The 19,354-nt window shown below is 48.2% G+C and overlaps 2 protein-coding genes across 2 annotated transcripts in view; one reads left to right on the forward strand and one right to left on the reverse strand.

Annotated features, from left to right (window-relative positions):
• Positions 1–19,354, forward strand: part of LOC144585017 (uncharacterized) — a 231,824-nt gene that overhangs the window by 172,538 nt on the left and 39,932 nt on the right. The gene's annotated exons all lie outside the window — the stretch shown is intronic.
• The window catches only part of LOC144585016 (uncharacterized), a 54,992-nt gene that overhangs the window by 24,649 nt on the left and 10,989 nt on the right, over positions 1–19,354 (reverse strand). The window contains exon 3 of the mRNA XM_078382459.1: positions 11,042–11,135. The gene's annotated coding sequence lies outside the window, so the exon portion shown is untranslated. The remainder of the gene's footprint in view (positions 1–11,041; positions 11,136–19,354) is intronic.

The raw sequence follows: 19,354 nt of genomic DNA on the forward strand, positions 1-19,354 counted from the left end.
ACGAAGCTGCAACACAGAGTTTCCTGGAGACATCCAAGATCCAAGCATTGGCATCAGCTCGATTTGATCCTCACTAGACGTTCTAGCCTTCCTAGTGTTACGATCACACGCAGCTACCAGAGTGCTGATTGCGATACTGATCACTCCCTGGTGTGTAGTAGAGTAAAACTGCGAACAAAGAAATTGTATCACATGAAAAAGGAAGGAAGACCACGTATTGACATCAACAAGACTCGCGATCAAAGAAAAGTGAAGGAATTTGCCCAAGCACTCGAGGAAACCCTTCCAGGTCCAGCTAATGTAAATGCACCTGAACGATGGGAACACTTCAAGAACACTGTCTACAACACCGCCTTGTCCACCTTTGGCAAGAAGACCAGAAAGATGGCTGACTGGTTCGAAGCCCATTCGGAGGAGTTAATGCCAGCCATTGAGGGTAAGAGAAGAGCTCTAGCAGCATACAAAGCCTGTCCTAGCGAGTACAACCTGCAAGCTCTTCGAGCCGCTCGTAGCCAAGTCCAACAGGCTGCCAGGAGATGCTCCAATGACTATTGGCTTCAGCTTTCCTCTCAGATACAGATAGCAGCGGACACAGGTAACATCAAAGGAATGTATGATGGTATCAAGCAGGCCTTAGGTCCATTGCAGAAGAAATCTGCTCCCTTAAAGTCTACTACAGGTGTGATCATCCAGGACCGAGCACAGCAGATGGAACGCTGGGTGCAGCACTACTCCGAGCTATATTCCAGAAAGAATGTAGTAACCGAAGAAGCATTAAATAACATTGAGTGCCTGCCTGTCTTGGAAGAGCTGGACAGCGAACCAACCCTAGCAGAAATAAATGCGGCCTTGGATTCCCTCACCTCTGGCAAGGCACCTGGAAGGGACAACATCCCTGTTGAAGTGCTGAAATGCGGTAAGGAGATCATCATCACCGAACTGTATGAAATCTTTTGTCTCTGCTGGAGGGAAGGTGGAGTACCACAGGACATGAAGGACGCAAACATTGTCACGTTGTACAAGAACAAAGGTGACAGGGGTGACTGCAATAACTACCGTGGTATCTCTCTTCTTAGCGTTGTAGGGAAGCTGCTTGCCCGTGTTGTGCTGAAGAGGCTCCAGGTGCTTGCAGACAGAGTCTATCCGGAATCATAGTGTGGATTTCGAGCAAATAGATCCACCACTGACATGGTATTCTCCCTCCGACAGTTGCAGGAGAAATGCAGGGAACAACAACAGCCACTCTTAGTGGCCTTCATAGACCTTACAAAAGCATTTGACTTGGTTAGCAGGGATGGCCTTTTTAAAATACTTCCCAAGATTGGATGTCCACCTCGTCTCCTTAACATCATCAGGTCCTTCCACGATGGAATGAAAGGCACTGTAGTTTTTGACGGCTCAACATCAGATCCCTTTGACATCCGAAGCGGAGTGAAACAGGGCTGTGTCCTCGCACCAACACTTTTTGGGATCTTTTTTGCTGTCATGCTGAAGCATGCCTTTGGAACTGCAACAGAAGGTGTCTATCTCCGGACTAGATCAGATGGAAAGCTCTTTAATCTCTCTAGATTGAGAGCGAAGACCAAAGTCCAACTGAAATGCATGAGGGACTTCCTCTTTGCAGACGATGCAGCCATTGTTGCCCACTCTGCTGAAGACCTCCAACAACTCATGAACCGTTTCAGCAAGGCCTGCCAAGACTTTGGACTAACAATCAGCCTGAAGAAAACACAAGTCATGGGCCAGGGTGTGGACTCACCTCCCTCTATTACCATCTCCACACAAGAATTGGAGGTTGTTCATGACTTTGTGTACCTTGGCTCAACCATCTCTGACACCCTCTCTCTAGATGTCGAGCTGGATAAACGCATTGGGAAAGCAGCCACCATGTTCTCTAGACTCACAAAGAGAGTATGGCTCAATAAGAAACTGACAACACATACCAAGATCCAGGTCTATAGAGCCTGTGTCCTGAGCACACTCCTGTACTGCAGCGAGTCCTGGACACTTTGTGCCCGGCAGGAGAGGAAGCTGAACACCTTCCATATGCGTTGCCTACGACGGATTTTTGGTATCACCTGGCAGGACAGAGTTCCAAATAGAGTAGTCCTAGAACGAGCTGGAATTTTCAGCATGCATACATTACTGAAACAGCGACGTCTACGCTGGCTTGGGCACGTTGTGAGAATGGCTGATGGTCGGATTCCAAAGGATCTCCTATATGGAGAATTAGTGCAGGGAAATCGCCCCAGAGGGAGACCACAGCTGCGATACAAGGACATCTGCAAGCGGGATCTGAAGGCCTTAGGAATAGACCTCAACAGATGGGAAACTCTGACATCTGATCGTTCAGCCTGGAGGCAGGCAGTACATCACGGCCTCTCCCAATTTGAAGAGACCCTTGTCCAGCAGGCTGAGGCAAAGAGGAAGTCACAAAGGAAGCAAAACCAGGGAGCTGGACAGGGGACAGATTGGATTTGTCTCCAGTGTGGAAGGGATTGTCACTCTCGAATTGGCCTCCTCAGCCACACTAGACGCTGTTCCAAGTCCTCCATACAGAGCACGATACCATAGTCTTTCGAGACTGAAGGATGCCTACTACTATGGGCTATGCCGTGTAGGGCCACCCAAGATGGACAAGTCATAGTGGAGAGTTTTATTATTTATTTATTTATTTATTTATTTATTTATTTATTTATTTATCAAGCGGCAACTCTATACATGGAAATCACCGGATGGGCAATATCGAAATCAGATTGATTATATTCTCTGCAGCCAAAGATGGAGAAGCTCTATACAGCCAGCAAAAACAAGACCTGGAGCTGATTGTGGCTTTGATCATCAGCTTCTCATAGCAAAATTCAAGCTTAAACTGAAGAGAGTAGGAAAAACCACTGGGTTAGTCAGTTGTAATCTAAACCAAATCTCTTATGAATACACAGTGGAAGCGAAGAATAGATTTAAGGAACTAGATTTGGTACACAGAGTGCCTGAAGAACTTTGACTACAGGCTTGTAACATTGTATAGGAGGCAGCAACAAAAACCATCCCAAAGAAAAGGAAATACAGGCAAGCAAAGTGGCTGTCCAACGAGGTCTTACAAATAGCAGAGAAGAGAAGGGAAACAAAATGCAAGGGAGATAGGGAAAGTTACAGAAAATTGAATGCTGATTTCAAAAGAATAGCAAGGAGAGACAAGAGGGCCTTCTTAAATGAACAGTGCAAAGAAATAGAGGAAAAGAACAGAAAAGGAAAAACCAGAGATCTGTTCAGGGAAATTGGAGATATTAGAGGAACATTTTGTGCAAAGATGAACATGATAAAAGGCAAAAATGGGAGGGACCTCACAGAAGACATCAAGAAGAGGTGGCAAGAATACACACTGGAATTATATCAGAAAGAGTTAGATATCCCGGACAACCCAGACAATGTAGTTGCTGACCTTGAGCCAGACATCCTGGAGAGTGAAGTGAAGTGGGCCTTAGAAAGGCTGGCTAACAACAAGGCCAGTGGAGGCGATGGCATTCCAGTTGAACTATTTAAAATCTTGAAAGATGATGCTGTTAAGGTGCTACATTCAATATGTCAGGAAGTTTGGAAAACCCAACAGTGGCCAGAGGATTGGAAAAGATCAGTCTACATCCCAATCCCAAAGAAAGGCAGTGCCAAAGAATGCTCCAACTACCGTACAATTGCACTCATTTCACACACTAGCAAGGTTATGCTCAAAATCCTCCAAGGTAGGCTTCAGCAGTTTGTGGATCGAGAACTCCTAGAAGTAGAAGCTGGATTCCGACGGGGCAGAGGAACCAGAGACCAAATTGCTAACCTGCGCTGGATTATGGAGAAAGCCGGAGAGTTCCAGAGAAATATCTACTTCTGCTTCATTGACTATACAAAAGCCTTTGACTGTGTGGACCACAGCAAACTATGGCAAGTCCTTAAAGAAATAGGAGTGCCTGTCCACCTTGTCTATCTCCTGAGAAACCTATATGTGGGACAGGAAGCAACGGTTAGAACTGGATATGGAACAACTGATTGCTTCAAAATTGGGAAAGGAGTACGACAAGGCTGTATATTGTCCCCCGACTTATTTAACTTATATGCAGAATACATCATGCGGAAGGCTGGACTGGAAGAATCCCAAGCTGGAATTAAGATTGCCGGAAGAAATATCAACAATCTCAGATATGTATATGATGCCACTCTGATGGCAGAAAGTGAGGAGGAATTAAAGAACCTTGTAATGAGGGTGAAAGAGGAGAGTGCAAAAAACGGCCTGAAACTCAACATCAAAAAAACTAAGATTATGGCCACTGGTCTCATCAGCTCCTGGCAAAAAGGGGAAGATATGGAGGCAGTGACAGATTTTACTTTCTTGGGCTCCATGATCACTGCAGATGGTGACAGCAGCCACGAAATTAAAGGACACCTGCTTCTGGGGAGGAGAGCGATGACAAACCTTGACAGCATCTTAAAAAGCAGAGACATCACCTTGCCAACAAAAGTCCGAATAGTCAAAGCTATGGTTTTTCCTGTCGTGATGTATGGATGTGAGAGCTGGACCATAAAGAAAGCAGACTGCTGAAGAAATGATGCTTTTGAATTGTGGTGCTGGAGGAGACTCTTGAGAGTCCCCTGGACTGCAAGGAGAACAAACCTATCAATTCTGAAGGAAATCAACCCTGGGTGTTCACTGGAAGGACAGGTCACGAAGCTGAGGCTCCAGTACTTTGGCCATCTCATGAGAAGAGAAGACTCCCTGGAAAAGACCCTGATGTTGGGAAAATGTGAACACAAGAGGAGAAGGGGATGACAGAGGCCGAGATGGTCGGACAGTATCACCGAAGCTACCAACATGAAATTGACAGAACTCCAGGGGGAAGTGAAAGAGAGGAGGGCCTGGAGTGCTCTGGTCCATGGGGTCACAAAGAATTGGACACGACTTCATGACTAAACAACAAAGAAACATAGAAGAGACCAAAGATCTAATCACTCAATTAAAAGCTGGAAAAGCAGCTGGCCATGATGCTATCCCACTGGACCTATTGAAATGCAAACCGGACTGGTGGGCTTCCCTTTTCACACCTACAGATAATATGGGATCTTGCCAAAATTCTGGACCAATGCAATTCTTGCCCCTGTTTATAAAAAAACAGGAACCTTGCCTCCAGAAAACTTGAGACCAATCCATTTATTGGGAACTCTATGCAAAACATCTCCTAATTAAACTTAATTCCTGGAGGAATAATCAGGCATCGCTTGGCCCTGAGCAAGCTGTTTTCAGGAAAGCTAAGGCCACAGTAAATGAACTGCTAAATACTTTCGCATCTTATTAACAAAACAATTAAGCATGAAAATTCTAAATTGGATGTGGCTTTCCTTGACTTAAAGGCAGCTTTCGATTCGGTAGACCGAGAGCTTCTCTTGGAAAAACTTGAAAATATGGGCATAGATAAAAGACTCCTTTCCCTCATAAGAATGTTATACTCTAGCACAACATGCCAAGTTTGTGTCTCTTGGAAAGTGGAGTTAACTAATCAATTTCCAACCAACAAGGGAGTGAAGGAGGTCTTTATTCTTGCTCCCTCCCTATTCAACCTATTTACGAATGATCTAGCCCCCTTTCTAGCCAGTGTGGAGGGCCATCCACCAAACCTGGGGACACATTGTGTCCCGTTATTGCTTTATGCGGATGTTATTGCTATCATCTTGCACTTCCATCCAGGTTTGAAATGTTTAATTAAGACAACTGTGGAATACCTGGACAAAGAGAAATGCAACTAAATTATGATGAATCCAAAATTTTGGTTTTCTCAAAGTCGTGGAAGCTATTGCAATCGAATCTGAATGGGCTGAAAATCGAACAGGTGAAAGAGTATAAAGATCTAGGCATCCTATTCCATTACAAACATTCCTGGTCTCCCCATCAGAAAATGGTTATATATGGAGCTAGGCTCACTGGTCAGGCAATACCTTGTTTCTACTATAATCCTGGCAATTGTTATGTTCTGGTGGCTTTACAGGTTTTTAAATCCTAAATTATCCCACAAATTATGCATGGCATCCCACTCTGGTTAAATGCCATGGATAAGACAATTGAATGGATGCCATCTCTATACTTACATAAAGTGCTGGTGCTACCAAATTATCTTCCCTATTCGGTGTTTTGTCTAAAGACCGGATTTTCCTCTTTGGAAACGATGGCTTGGCTGAGATCATTTCAATTCAATTCTGGCTGAAACTTTTTTAAAACTCTGACCCAGATAGTTTATTATATCAACTATTTCTGGACTCTAAACCTCCCTTTGGGACTACTGCCCTTTTTAAAAAACTGATATATATTGGCTTAGGTAGTGACTCCTTGGGCTCACTAAATCAAGGGAAAGCCTTCCAAATGATTGGAAAACCAGCTGCTTTTCTTTCCCTGCTTAAATGTCCACAAAAACGCAGGGCCATTCTCCCTAGCCAGATGCAATGTCATGCCTGCAACCTTACTATACAGTAGGTTCAAAGGATTCCCGTCCCTCAAAAGACATTGCTCATGCCAGCAGGGTGCATTGGAAACCCTTGCCCACATGTGTCTGCGCTGTCCACACCACCAAAGAGGTCGTTCCAAATTTGTGGCACTGATCCTGATAAAATTGGAGAGAAAATCTGATGTGGACAAAGTCCATTTTATGTTATCTGTGGAGGTGCCTGACATTCTGGAAAGAATTGCAGATTTCATCAGCTCAACTGTCAGAAAGTGAAGTTTCGCTTTCAATTAAATCTTTTTAGGGATTGGTCTTCTGCTTTCCTCCCTCCAGGATTTTGTATGCATGGGGCACTTAATGAACCAGCTTGGTTATGTTTTATTCTCTTTTATGCCAATAAAGGTTTGTCTGTCTGTCTGTTAGCAGACTTGATTGGCAGGAATCGTGATGATAGGGAGAGAACTTTTGAAGAGCTGAATTCAGGTTCATGGGATTGGTCTTGGATAACTTCATAGATGCTGGACTTCTCCACCCTACTATATATCTTGTAATTCCAACTGTGGTTATTATATTGGGATTATTTGTATGTGTTGTATCTAGACTTTTGCCTCTCTATGTTGCTTTTTGTTCAACTCAAAGCCCAGGAAAGGCTAAACAAAAATGAGAAGATTTAAATTCAGCATTGTTTCTATTGTCAGAATTTAAAAAGGGGGGAGTGATACCTGGATATGGCCAAAATTAGTTTTATTCTTGGTCTTGGAGTAGAACATTTTATTCTACGTATTATGTTTTCAGCATTACATCTCTCTTGACCTTTGTATCAAATCAAATGCCTGTATTTCACACCTTCCTCACCTTTCAACTAGTGCCTAGGTTCTTAACCTTTGTTACTCGGATGTTTTTGAACTGCAACCCCCAGAAACCCCAGCCAGCACAGTTGGTGGTGAAGGCTTCTGGGAGTTGCAGTTCAAATCTCCTGAGTAACCCAAGGTTCAGAATGCTGCCCAGAGGCTAAACACAGATAGAATCATAGAATCAGGGAAAAGTGAAATTGGAAGGGGCCGACAAGGCCATCAAATCCCCCCCCCCTGCTCAATGCAGGAATACAGTCAAAGCAGATCTGCCAGGTGATATAAGATAAGGAAGTTGGGACAGTGTGGCATGTTCTAAAAGAAGGTCATTAAGGGGAGGTGGGCACACCCCAAGTATCTATAGGGGACCCATGTGTTTGTTTTGCACATGTGTGTACCAATTAGATGTAGGATCTAAATATTAAGTAGATTTTAGCCAATGGGTTTGTAGAAATCTAAGACTCTGTTATGGTATGAAGTCCCTGTACACTGTATTTTGGGGGTATTCTCTGCTTAAGAGAAGTTCCAAATGACTTTGCATTGGAAACAAGAGAGGAAATGTCAATGTGCAATTTTCCCCATAGAGAGAGGGGAAGAGCGATGTGCCCCAGGGATCGGTCCTGCCATCGGTGCTTTTCAACCGGTTCATCAATGACCTGGAGACAGGGATAAGCAGTGAGGTGGCCAAGTTTGCAGAGGACATGAAACTTTTTCCGGGTGGTGAAGACCCGAAGGGATTGTGAAGAGCTGCAGAAGGATCTCTCCAAACTGGGAGACTGGGTGGAAAAATGGCAAATACGGTTCAGTATGAAAAAATGTAAAGTACTGCACAGTGGGACATAAAACTGAATCTTTTTTTCATGAGCGAATGAGTTCTCAGCTGTCCGTGACGGATCAGGAAGAAGAGCTTGGTGTGCTGGCGGACAGCTCGATGAAAGGGTCCACCCAGTGTGCGGCGGCACTGAAGAAGGCCAATTCCATGCTGGGGATAATTAAAAAGGGGACTGAAAACAAAGCAGCCAACATTATACAACAGGCTGGTAAGGCCACACCTGGAGTACTGCGGACAGTTCTGGTCAATGCACCTCAAAAAAGACAGAGTGGAACTGGAAAAGGTGCACTAGAGAGCAACTCAAAGAATGACTGGGGACGGCTGCCCTCCCTGATGAGGAAAGGCTACAGCGTTTGAGGCTCTTGAGTCTAGAGAAAAGGTGCCAGATGATGGTTACATGATGGAGACGTATAAAAGTCTGCAGGGGATGGATCAAGTGCCTAGACGGGGGGTCTTTTCCCTCTCACACAATACCAGAACTCTCAGGGGACGTCCACCCCAATGGAGTGTTGGGAAAGTGAGAACAGAGCGTTTTATTAGTCTGTGGAACTCCATGCCACAGAATGTGCTGGTGACATCTAGCCTAGATGCCTTGAAAAGGGGGGACTGGAGAGATTTCTGGAAGAAAAGTCAATCGGAGGTGACAAGCCATGATGGGGATGTATAATCTCCAGGCTTTGAAGGGAGGGACCTCAAAAGACCAGATGCAAGAGAGGGGGATCAGGAGACAGGGATCTCGTGGTCTCATGCGCTCCCAGGGGCTTCTGTTGGGGCCACTGTGAGATATAGGAGGCTGGACTAGATGGGCCTTTGGCCTGATCCATAAGGGCTCTCCACCCTAAAGAAGAGATGATATGGGTTAAGGCTCTGATGGCACCACGAAGCCTACGGAGGGAGAGACCAAGAGCTGAACGATGCTCTTTCTCAGGCTTTGACATCCCTCACCATCGAAGGCAAGGAAGAGGGAAGAAGCTGGTGTGTGATGCCTTTTCTGAAGAAAGATGTATTTTAACACATCTGGGCGCCATAGCCCTAAAAGCAAAAGAAAAAAAAATACTTGCCCCATTCTTTGTGGGGCGGGCCGATGGGCCACTTATTCACTTTCCTTCTTTGCTTATTTATTTTATTTTTATTTTATTTATTTCATTTATTCCCCATCTATCTGGTCATTACGACCACTCTAGTCATTACGAGCACTTGCTTCATTCTCCAGAGAGTTAGCAGGGTTTTTTCATTTGTTTTGTTTTTACATCAAAAGATACAAATGCCCAACAACTCCTTTCTTCCCGGAAAGTCGATTTAGGTCTGATCAAAGCCCTGCTAACCCAATAAAGCAGGAGCAGCAACAGGAGGAGAAGAAAGCAGAAGAATACTGGCCCAGGTCAAAGTGAAGGAGTATTTTTAACTCTCCAGCTATTTCTTACATCATTTTTAATTCCTTAATTTGGAATCACTCCCTTGCTCTTTCTAAATGGAGGAGACCCACCACCCAGCCTGTGGGAGTTTGTCAAGGCAACTCCGAGGTCGATGCATGGATTAAAGAGCCCTCCACACGTTGAGATTAATAATTGGATCTTTCATTTGCTTTTCCCTTTTCAAAGTTCCCCAAAGCAGAAGTGGCTTCTTTAGTTCAATCTTCAAGATCCCAAAAGGAGAAAGAAGAGACTCACAAGAGCCCCATGACAGAAAGGGGGGGGGGGAAGGGCCCTACCCTCCACCCAAAGAAAGTGGAGGGAGCCCAAGCCAGCGAAGAGGGGAAAGGGGACTGTAGTGAACAGCCCTGTCCTCACCTGTCCATAACCGCAGAACCTTATAGCAGGAGCCTATGAGTGAACGGAAGGCGGAGCCAAGGCGGGAGGGAGCTGGATATATAAAGGCTGGTGGATGGGATCTGACGGAGAAGATGCTGAGAAAGAGAGAGACTGTGTGTATCTTGAAAGTGACTAGAGAGTGAGTTAGAGATCTGTAAGAGCCTAGATTGAAACAGAGGGCGAAAAGAGTTTTAAAGTTATATCAGATTTGATTCCAATACAAGTGATTGGCAACCTGTGATTGATCTAATGAATATTTATCACCTAATAACTTCCCTGATCAAATAAGAGCCTTAAGTTTTAAACAGCACACTTGTCTCTAAACATATTTGGTATTAAAGAATTAATATCTGGTGGCAGCGAAGAAGAAAGAAGGGCGAGAACCTCGTGAAGGCCTGGGGGGGGGGGGAGAACAGGGGCTTCAGAGGAAATCGCCACAGGGACAAAGTAGGAAAGTTATGGCCAGAAGGGATGGAGAACGCATGGATTCCTATGTGGGAGAGGATGATGATACCAAAAGAAGAGGCAGGAAGGGGAAGGAACCATCGCTCAGCCCATAAACCTTTCTACTGGGGCAGCCTTAGTCTATTGTCCCTTTTATCCTCCCATTGAAGGAGAAGGTGGGAACAGAACTGAGTTTCCCTGTTCATCAATTATCATCAGAGTCCGAAGTACAGGTGGAGGGTGCAAAGCCCAATCCCCCAGTCTGTCTTGTCTGTCGAGGGGGAAGAAGAAGGGAGCCTTGAAGGGGAACCCCCCCCCACACACACACACCCCAAATCAGGACAACCAAGGTTTGCCTCTTGTCAAGAGGACCGAGGATGGGGTTGGGGTGAGCAGGATTGAGATCTTTAAATAAAAACTTTAAAATAAGATGCAAAGAAAACCATATCCCCCAAAACCAGCACTTTGCACGTGTTCAGAGAGGCAGTGTGGTGCTGTGGATGGAGTACCGGACTGGAAACCAGGAGACCTGGATTCAAATCCCTGCCAGGCCAGGGAAACTGAGAGGAGAGATATAGTGTGGGGGGGGGCAAGGCTACTTCAGCCACCTCTTGAAATCTCACTTACCTTGCAAATGTTGGAGGGATCTGGGATGTGGTTCTTTGTTTTCGGTCCCCCCCCCCCAAAAAGCAAAGGGAAATCAACTCAGTCTCGCCCCTTCCTAGGAGAAAAGAAAAACAGGAAAGATCATCTGGGAGGCTTTTATGCATAAAGCAAATGGTAAAAAAATCTTTCCTTTCGGGAGATTTTGCCTTCCTTGTGCTCCTATCGAAGGGGGGGCTCCCTCCCCTCTTTCTCACATCGATGGAGGGTCACGAGAGAAGAAAGTGGAAGGAGAAGTTCGGGGGGGGGACGACGCCCTTCCCTTCCCTCCCAACCAAGCGCCCCTGAGAAGGGGGGGAGGGAGGAGAGAGAAGATCCCGGAGAATATTGTTTCCGATCCAAATCAGCAGCAGCCAATCTCACACAAGACTCCACATACGGAGAGACACAGAGCTCTGGGTGGGAAGAGAAGGGGGGGGTGGGGGGGTGGGATGGAGGGTCTGGGTTCAGGTCAGGGCCTGGTTCAAGGGCCAGGAACTTCCCTCCCTTGCAGGGGCAGCATCAGCACCCGCCCTGGGTGCCATAGAAATGAAGAATCATCCTCATCATCCACACCCCTCCTTCCCAGCTGGACCCCCTGTCTTCTCCCTCCTCCAAGCCCCATTTCTCTCCCCCACCACAAAAAGCCCCCCCCATTTTCTCACTTGGGGTTCTCCAGGACCCCCTTTCCCCAAAGCTTTCCAACAACAAAAGGGTTTTCCTGGGGGGGATCCTGCTCAGACTTCGCCCCCCCTGGGGGGGATCCTGCTCAGACACACACACACACACACACACAAAGGGTGAAGGGACTCTGTGAGAAACACACAAAGAGGGGGCCTTGCTGGGGGGGCGGCCCTCCTGCCCCTTCGGGGTACCGGGATCTCGCCCCCCCCGCCCTGACTTCCCGCCTCTCTCCCCCCCACACACAAACACACAGAGACACAACAACACACACACACACAAGCCCTGCCGGAGATTCTCCCCCCTTCCCCCGGAGGAGTGTCAGTGGGGGGGGCAGCGAGTGGGAACCTCTTTCTAGGGACCCCCCCACCCCACTGCTCTCTCTCCCCCCCCCAAATAAAGCCCCAAATCGAGTGTGAGGGGGAGTGGGCAGGTATTTTTCTCCTTTTGGTGGGGGGGGAAACCTTCTAAGGAGACCCCGCCCCCCCTGTTCTCATGCCTCCCCCTTCCCTCTCTCCCCCCCAAATAAAAGCCCCAAATCGCCCCCACCTCCGTCCCGATCCTGAAGCGGGAAAAGAGGCCGGAAAGAAACAGCGAGAGAGAGGAAAAAAGGGGGGAGGGAGGGAGCACAGCATCCACTTCCTGTGGGGGGGACACACCCCCCCCCGGAAGCACCCCTCCTCCCTCTCCTCTACAGCTTTCATAGCTCTATGTTCTCCCCCTCCCTTCCCTCCCCAGGATGCCCCTCCCCCTTGGACACAGAGACAAAAAACCCTCCCCCCTCCTCAGTGGCGATTGGTTGGGAAGGAGGGCGGGGAGAGAACATAGAGCTACGAAAGTGTGAGAGGACCGGGGAGGAGGAGGAGGAGGGGGCTGCTTCCGGCGCTGCATCCCCCCCTTCCCTCCCCCTTTTTCCCTCTCTCTCACCCCTCCCCCTCCCAACCTCTTTCCTGCCTGAGAGGATTTGGGGCCTTTTTTGGGGGGGGAAGAGAGGGACAGGGAGGGGTGTCCCTAGAAAGATATTCCCCCCCCCCCGAAGGGGAGAAAAATACTCGGGGGGGGGGACGAGGCTGAAGTTAGCTTCTTATTCGGCCAGCTTCTTATTCACTTCTTATTCGAGATCCAGCTTCTTATTCACTTCTTATTCGTGTCCCAGCTTCTTATTCAGAACATGTTGTATTTAAACTATTAAACCAAGTTGGATCACTCAAATATCAGGGTATTAATAATAAATCATATCTCTAACACAAATTACAATAGTATTTTGCCTGGCCCAACACTGTTTTGGGCACGGAATAGGCTGGTAAAGTGGGCACGGCTGCATATTTTACCATTTTGAATAAGAAGCTGGAGTGTTGCAAGGGTTAATGTGTCTTGGGCCACAAATTTGACACCAGAAACCAGCAGAGGGGGGTTACTTACATATGACCCCATTGTATTTTGACTGGCCCAACGCTGTTTTGGGCACGGAATAGGCTGGCAAAGTGGGCACGGCTGCATATTTTACCATTTTGAATAAGAAGCTGGAGTTTTGCAAGGGCTAACGAGTCATGGTCAACTTCTTTATTCTCATAGTGGCGATAATTTTATTGTTGATTTTCCATTTTTGCTAAATCTTTCAAATGCTGATAATATGTCTAATTACCTTTTACGCCATAGAGTCATTGATAATTGAAAAAACTTTATTAATGGAGCACAAAAATGTATAAATGAGATTGTTTAATAATTCTGTGCAAAACAAGAATATCTATTTACAATAATACAGTGGTGCCTCGCTTAATGAGCGCACCGTAGAACGACGAATCCGCATACCGATGAGGTATTTGAGATCTCAAATGCGATCGCATACCGATGGCACCTACGGGCAAAAATCGCTTTGTGATGATCGGTAAGCGATGCCCGGGAATCAGCTGTTCGGCGGTTCCAAAATGGCCGCCGGAAGCCCCAAAATGGCCACGCACAGCATTTTTGCACCCTGCCCTCGCTTACTGAGGGCGCGAAAATGCCTGCGCTATGGAGCAAATTCACTGAACTGTGAGTTTGGAGCCTATGTACAGTGTACAGTGGTGTCCCGCATAGCGACGTTAATCCGTTCTGGATTAATCGTCACTATGTGGAAACATCGCTAAATGGAACGGAAAAATCCATAGGAACGCATTAAACTTTGTTTAATGCGTTCCTATGGGTGATAAACTCACCGTTCAGCGATGTTCCTCCATAGGGGCGGCCATTTTCGGTGCCTCTAAAGCGAGGCAAGACAGCGGGCTGGCCATTTTGGAACCGCCGACCAGCTGACCGAAAATGGGGCCTTTGGCATTTCCTCCAGCTGAGCAGCGGGAGCTTCAAAGGCCCGCCGCTCAGCTGGGAGAAAATGTCTGCAGTCTTTCGACGGTGGCTTTGGAAGGACCCCGAAGCCACCGCCGACCGCCCCAACATTTGCCTTCCGAGCTCTCAAGGGCTTTCCCCCCGACATTGGAGAAAGCCCTTTGAGAGCTCGGAAGGCTCTCAGCGGCGGCGGGGGCAGGGTAGGGGGTGTCCAGATGGCTTCCAGGTGAAGCACTGGACGCCATCCGGACCCACCTACCCGGCCCCTGCTGCCGGGAGCCGTGCCTTGCCCACCTATCCCAGCCATGTTGGGACTCCCGGGAGATCCGGGCATGGCTGGGTAAGTGGGTGCAGCGTGGCTCCCGGAGGCAGGGGCAGGGTAGGGGGGTCCGGATGGCTTCCAGACAAAGAACTGGAAGCCATCCGGAACCCCCCCTGCCCCCGCCCCGCCGCTTGAAGCTGCCCCGTGCCCGGCCAGCGCGTCCGAGCAGCGGTGGAGAAGCCTTTCCCCGAGGCCTCTCGGAAGCGCTGGCCGCGAAAATGCCGGCCAGCACTTCCGAGAGGCCTCGGGGGAAGGCTCCTCCACCCCTTAGGTGTGCTGGCCGCCATTTTCGTGGCCAGCGCTTTCAAGCAGTGGCGGAGAAGCCTTCCCCTGAGGTGTCTTGGAAGCGCTGGCCGCGAAAATGCCGGTCAGCATGTCTGAGCGCCGGTGGCGGAGCCTTCCCCCTCCTCCCGGTTCTGCACGACCCACCCCTTACCCTCCGCTCCGCGGGAGCGGAGAAGGGGGTGAAGGGTTGGGAGGAGGACGGCCGGGAACACCCGAGCCTTGCTCTCATCGACCCACCCCTCACCCCCTTCTCCAACGCTGCGGCTCGGCTTTGGAAGCGGCTTCCGAAACCCAGCGTCAGTGGCGGAGAAGGGGGTGAAGGATTGGGAGGAGGGTGGCTGGGAACGCCGGAGCCTTGCCCTCCTCGACCCACCCCTCACCCTCATCTCCGCCGCCGTCGCTGGGCTTTGGAAGCCACTTCCAAAGCCAAGCAGCGGCATCAGAGAAGGGTTGAGAGGTTGGGAGCAGGGCAAGGCTCTGGAATATGCAAGCCTTGCCCTCCTTGACCCACCGCTCACCCTCATCTCCGCCGCCGCTGCTGGGTTTCGGAAGCCGCTTCCAAAGCCCGGCGGCGGTGGCGAAGAAGGGGGTGAAGGGTTGGAAGGAGGGTGGCCGTGATCCGCATCGTGGCCGGCTACCCCATCCATGGATGGACTACCAAGAGTCTGACAATGGGGGAGGTAGCTGGCCGGGACCCGGATCCCAGCCGCGGGGGCAGGGTGGGAGGGATCTGGATGCCTTTCAGGCATCCGAAGTGGAATCCCGGCGGTGGCCTCAGAAGGACCCTTCGGAAGGGTCCTTCCGAGGCTACCACTGGCATTTTCCCCCAGCTGACCGGCGGGGCTCCCACTCAGCTCGGGGAACATACCCCCTCCGAAGGGGAATCCCGGCGGTGGCCTCGGAAGGACCCTTCAGAAGGGTCCTTCCGAGGCTACTGCCTGCATTTCCCTCCAGTTGAGAAGTGGGAGTGGTCCTTCGGAGGCTCCCACCGCTCAGTTGGGAGAAAATGGTGCCAATGGGGAAAATCGCAAAGCGATTTTTCCCCATAGGCAACATTGTAATGCGATCGCAAAAGGGATAGCAAAAAAGCCATCGCTATGCGGATTCATTGTTAAACGGGGCGCTCGTTATACGAGGCACCACTGTATATCAAAATTGAATATCAAACAGAATAATTTACTAAAACTTTGTTCACTCAAAACTATTCCGTTAGAACCAAATGCAGCCAGCTGCAGTTATCTGTGAATAATATCCTGTTTCTGGGGTGGATTGAGTATGTTAACACATGGATCTGTGATTTTATCCCTTATTACAGTGGTGCCCCGTATAGCGACGTTAATCCGTTCCAGGTTTCATTGGCGAACATCAGACAATTGCACAACCACTTCTGACAAAATGCATTGCAGAGACTGGGCATTAGCTGTCATCTGTACAGACAGCACTTTGTTGTCCTCCTCCATTTTATTGATGTCATAAAACAATCCAGTTAGTGTTAGATCCAACCACAAAATGGAAAAAAGAGAAGAAGGGGGAAATGATTATACAGCACATACAAGGAAAACAAGATGTTTTGTGACATGTTTCCTAATTAATTAATTAATTAATTAAACAAACAAACAAACAAACAAACAGATAAAAGAGCCCTAAAATACATTCAGCATTACTGAAGTCTATGGTTAATGAAATAAACTGAAACCTATGGATATGAGGAGCCACAATGTGCATAAAATCCAAAACATCAAGTATTACCTCAGTGGTGGAACTCGGTCATTCTGCTATAAAGGCAGGATGTTTGATGATTTGCTTGAAAGATGACCTCTACCAAGCAGGGAAATTGGAAGATTTGGATTGAGTTATTTAGCACTTTCACAGCTAAAGGTGGTGGTGGGGTTTCTCTCAGATGTTCGCACAACCACTATTGACAAAAAGCATTGTAGAGAGTCTTTGCAGAGGTGGGGAGAGATCGTGTTGGCCTCCATTTGGGGGGGCTTTCCCCCCAAGCTCTGAGACGTGACACACACACCCCAAAGTCCAGGGCTGGCCCACGTCTCCTTTGTACCACAACTGGCCCGCCCAGCCTCGTCCGGGGGGAGGGAGGGATTTCTTCTCTTGCCCCATTCAAACGTGTGGGGAAGGAGGAGACGGTTGGGACCGGAGGAAAAGCCCCACCCTGTTGAACGTCTGCCTGTCACGGAAGCCTTTAGAAGGGCAGGGTGTTGATGTGACGACACACAGATAAGAGGCGAGCACCAGTGAACCCCTGAACCCTGAAAAAACAGCACATCCCCCCTCCTGTTTTTTCTCTCCTGAGGGAGGAATTTTTTAAAAAATGAACAGCTACTAAAACTCGCCCAACAACCTTCCTGAGGCAAAATGTTCTGCCCGCCTTCTCAACTGCGCAGGTGCTACAAACCCCCCACCCTGCTGGCTAACCCCAGCCCCCTCTGTGGGGAAGAGGAGCGCATGCACGGGAGGGAGAGCGAGCCAGTGAGGGGATCTCACACGTGTGCAGAGACGAGCTGTGGGTGGGCTTGGAGGGCAGCCTGTCAGTCACTCGAGGGGGAAGAAGAGGTGGTGGTGCACAAGAAAATAAATAAGATTTTGAGAAGACTGCCACAAGGAGGCAGATATCCAGGATCATGTCCCTTCCAGACTATGCAGATAGATTTCACAGAATTATTGCCATTGGGGAGACTGAAGTATTTACTGGGTTTGGTAGATCACCTGACAGGATGGGTAGAAGCATATCCAATGGCATCAGCAACGACCGCAGGTGTAGCAAAAATCATATTAAAAAAGATAATACCTCGACGTGGGTTAGTAGAAACAGTGGGGTCAGATCAAGGAAGTCATTTCACTTCTAAAGTATTACTACAGGGAATAATGGATGGTGTGGGAATAACATGGGAATTTCATACTCCAGGGCACCGTCCTTCCTCTGAGCGTGTGGAGTGGATGAATCAAACGCTGAAAAAGCAGTTGGCGAAGTTAGTACTGGAAACAAAGATGCCATGGAGCAGATGTTTGCCAACTGCATTATTGAGAATCAGGACTGCCCCCCGGAAGGATATCGGTTTATCACCCTAGGAGATGTTGTTTGGCTTACCATGCATGGGGGGAGGTAGAATACCCACAGTTGGAAACCAATGACACGTTTCTTATACAATAGACACTTGGCCTGTCCACCTCTTTTTCTTTCTCCAATCAAAAGGGCTTTTGGCTCAAACTCCACCACTGGAATCTGCTGTACACAAGGACCAGCCCGGACGGTGGGTGTGGATAAAGTGCTGGAGAGACCAGAAACTAAAACCTGATTGGGACAGCCCACTCCGAGCACTCTTGGTCACTGAGATCACGGTCCGAATAGCGGGAAAAGGGTGGACTCATCATACCAGAGTAAAAGGACCAGTCAATCCACCCAAAAACACAGAATGAAGCAAAATCGTATGGATGCATGCTCCAACCAAGACAAAGTGTATCCCACTACTGGACAATAACTGAACGGTGGGAGGTGTTTGGGCAGGAATTTTTGGATCCCCCGGTGACACCTGATGGGCCTGATATAACTGATCAGGGTAATCTTTGTACTTGGAGTTGGTATCGTGTTTGGTACTCAGGGACCACACCACTGTGGGCAGAAGAGGGAGAAGGTTGGGGACTAGTTCAATACAAAAGAGCACACACACACACACTACGAGTGGGTCACACATTTCACACAATCGTGTGTGTCACCGGCTGGAATACAATTTGTTAGTACACCCTTCCATAATCTCACAGGAAAGGAGAGTAGTTAGGGCGTATAGGTCACATCAACTGTACTTCCCCAGGGAACCCTATGGCCATGTTGGCAATATTTTGTTGGGTTATTAGCCTAACAGAAGGACAGTTGTCACCAAGAGCCCCTTCCGCTAATGTGGTAATTGAAGTGACACAGCTGCGGGCAGACTCGTGGAATCTCTCCAATTGTTACATGCGCCTCGTGGCGCAGTGGTTAAAACGCTGTACTGCAGCTAAAACTGTGCTCACGACCTGGGGTTCAAATCCCAGGTAGCCGGCTCAAGGTTGACTCAGCCTTCCATCCTTCCGAGGTCGGTAAAATGAGTACCCAGCTTGCTGGGGGGGCAATGTGTAGCCTGTATAATTAAAAAATTGTAAACCGCCCGGAGAGTGGTATATAAGTCCAATAAATAAAATAAAATGTGCCCACCACCTGCCAAAGGATTCTCAGACAGGCTGGCCTTTTTATGTTCAACATGCAAATTCAACAGAATTAACTAAACCCTATAGCAACTGATCTTCCAGATGATGCCACCTGGGATATAAAATAACCTTCAGCGAGAGGCTTTCTTAAAGTGGTAAAACCTGGTGCTGGTACCTGGTGTTGGGGGTGTAACGGAACCGGCCCAGCAATAGGATAGAGTAGTTGCAGGATAGATCTCAAAATGAGTGGTGCAAGAATGTCAAATGGAACTTGGGCCACAGGCCACACAATATCATGGCACTAAATATTGCAGGATACTGTTTACAATGGATTATGAGACAAGAGTGTAGCAAGGTCTTTCCCGCACCACGGGGGCATTACTTTATTTGTGGAAAAAGAGCATACACGATACTGCCGAGTAAATGGAGCAGAAATTGTTACGTAGCTACAGTTATGCCTGCCCTGCGAATTCTGACAAACTTGC

This window comes from Pogona vitticeps, chromosome W (assembly GCF_051106095.1).
Source record: "Pogona vitticeps strain Pit_001003342236 chromosome W, PviZW2.1, whole genome shotgun sequence".
NCBI classification, from domain to species: domain Eukaryota; kingdom Metazoa; phylum Chordata; class Lepidosauria; order Squamata; family Agamidae; genus Pogona; species Pogona vitticeps.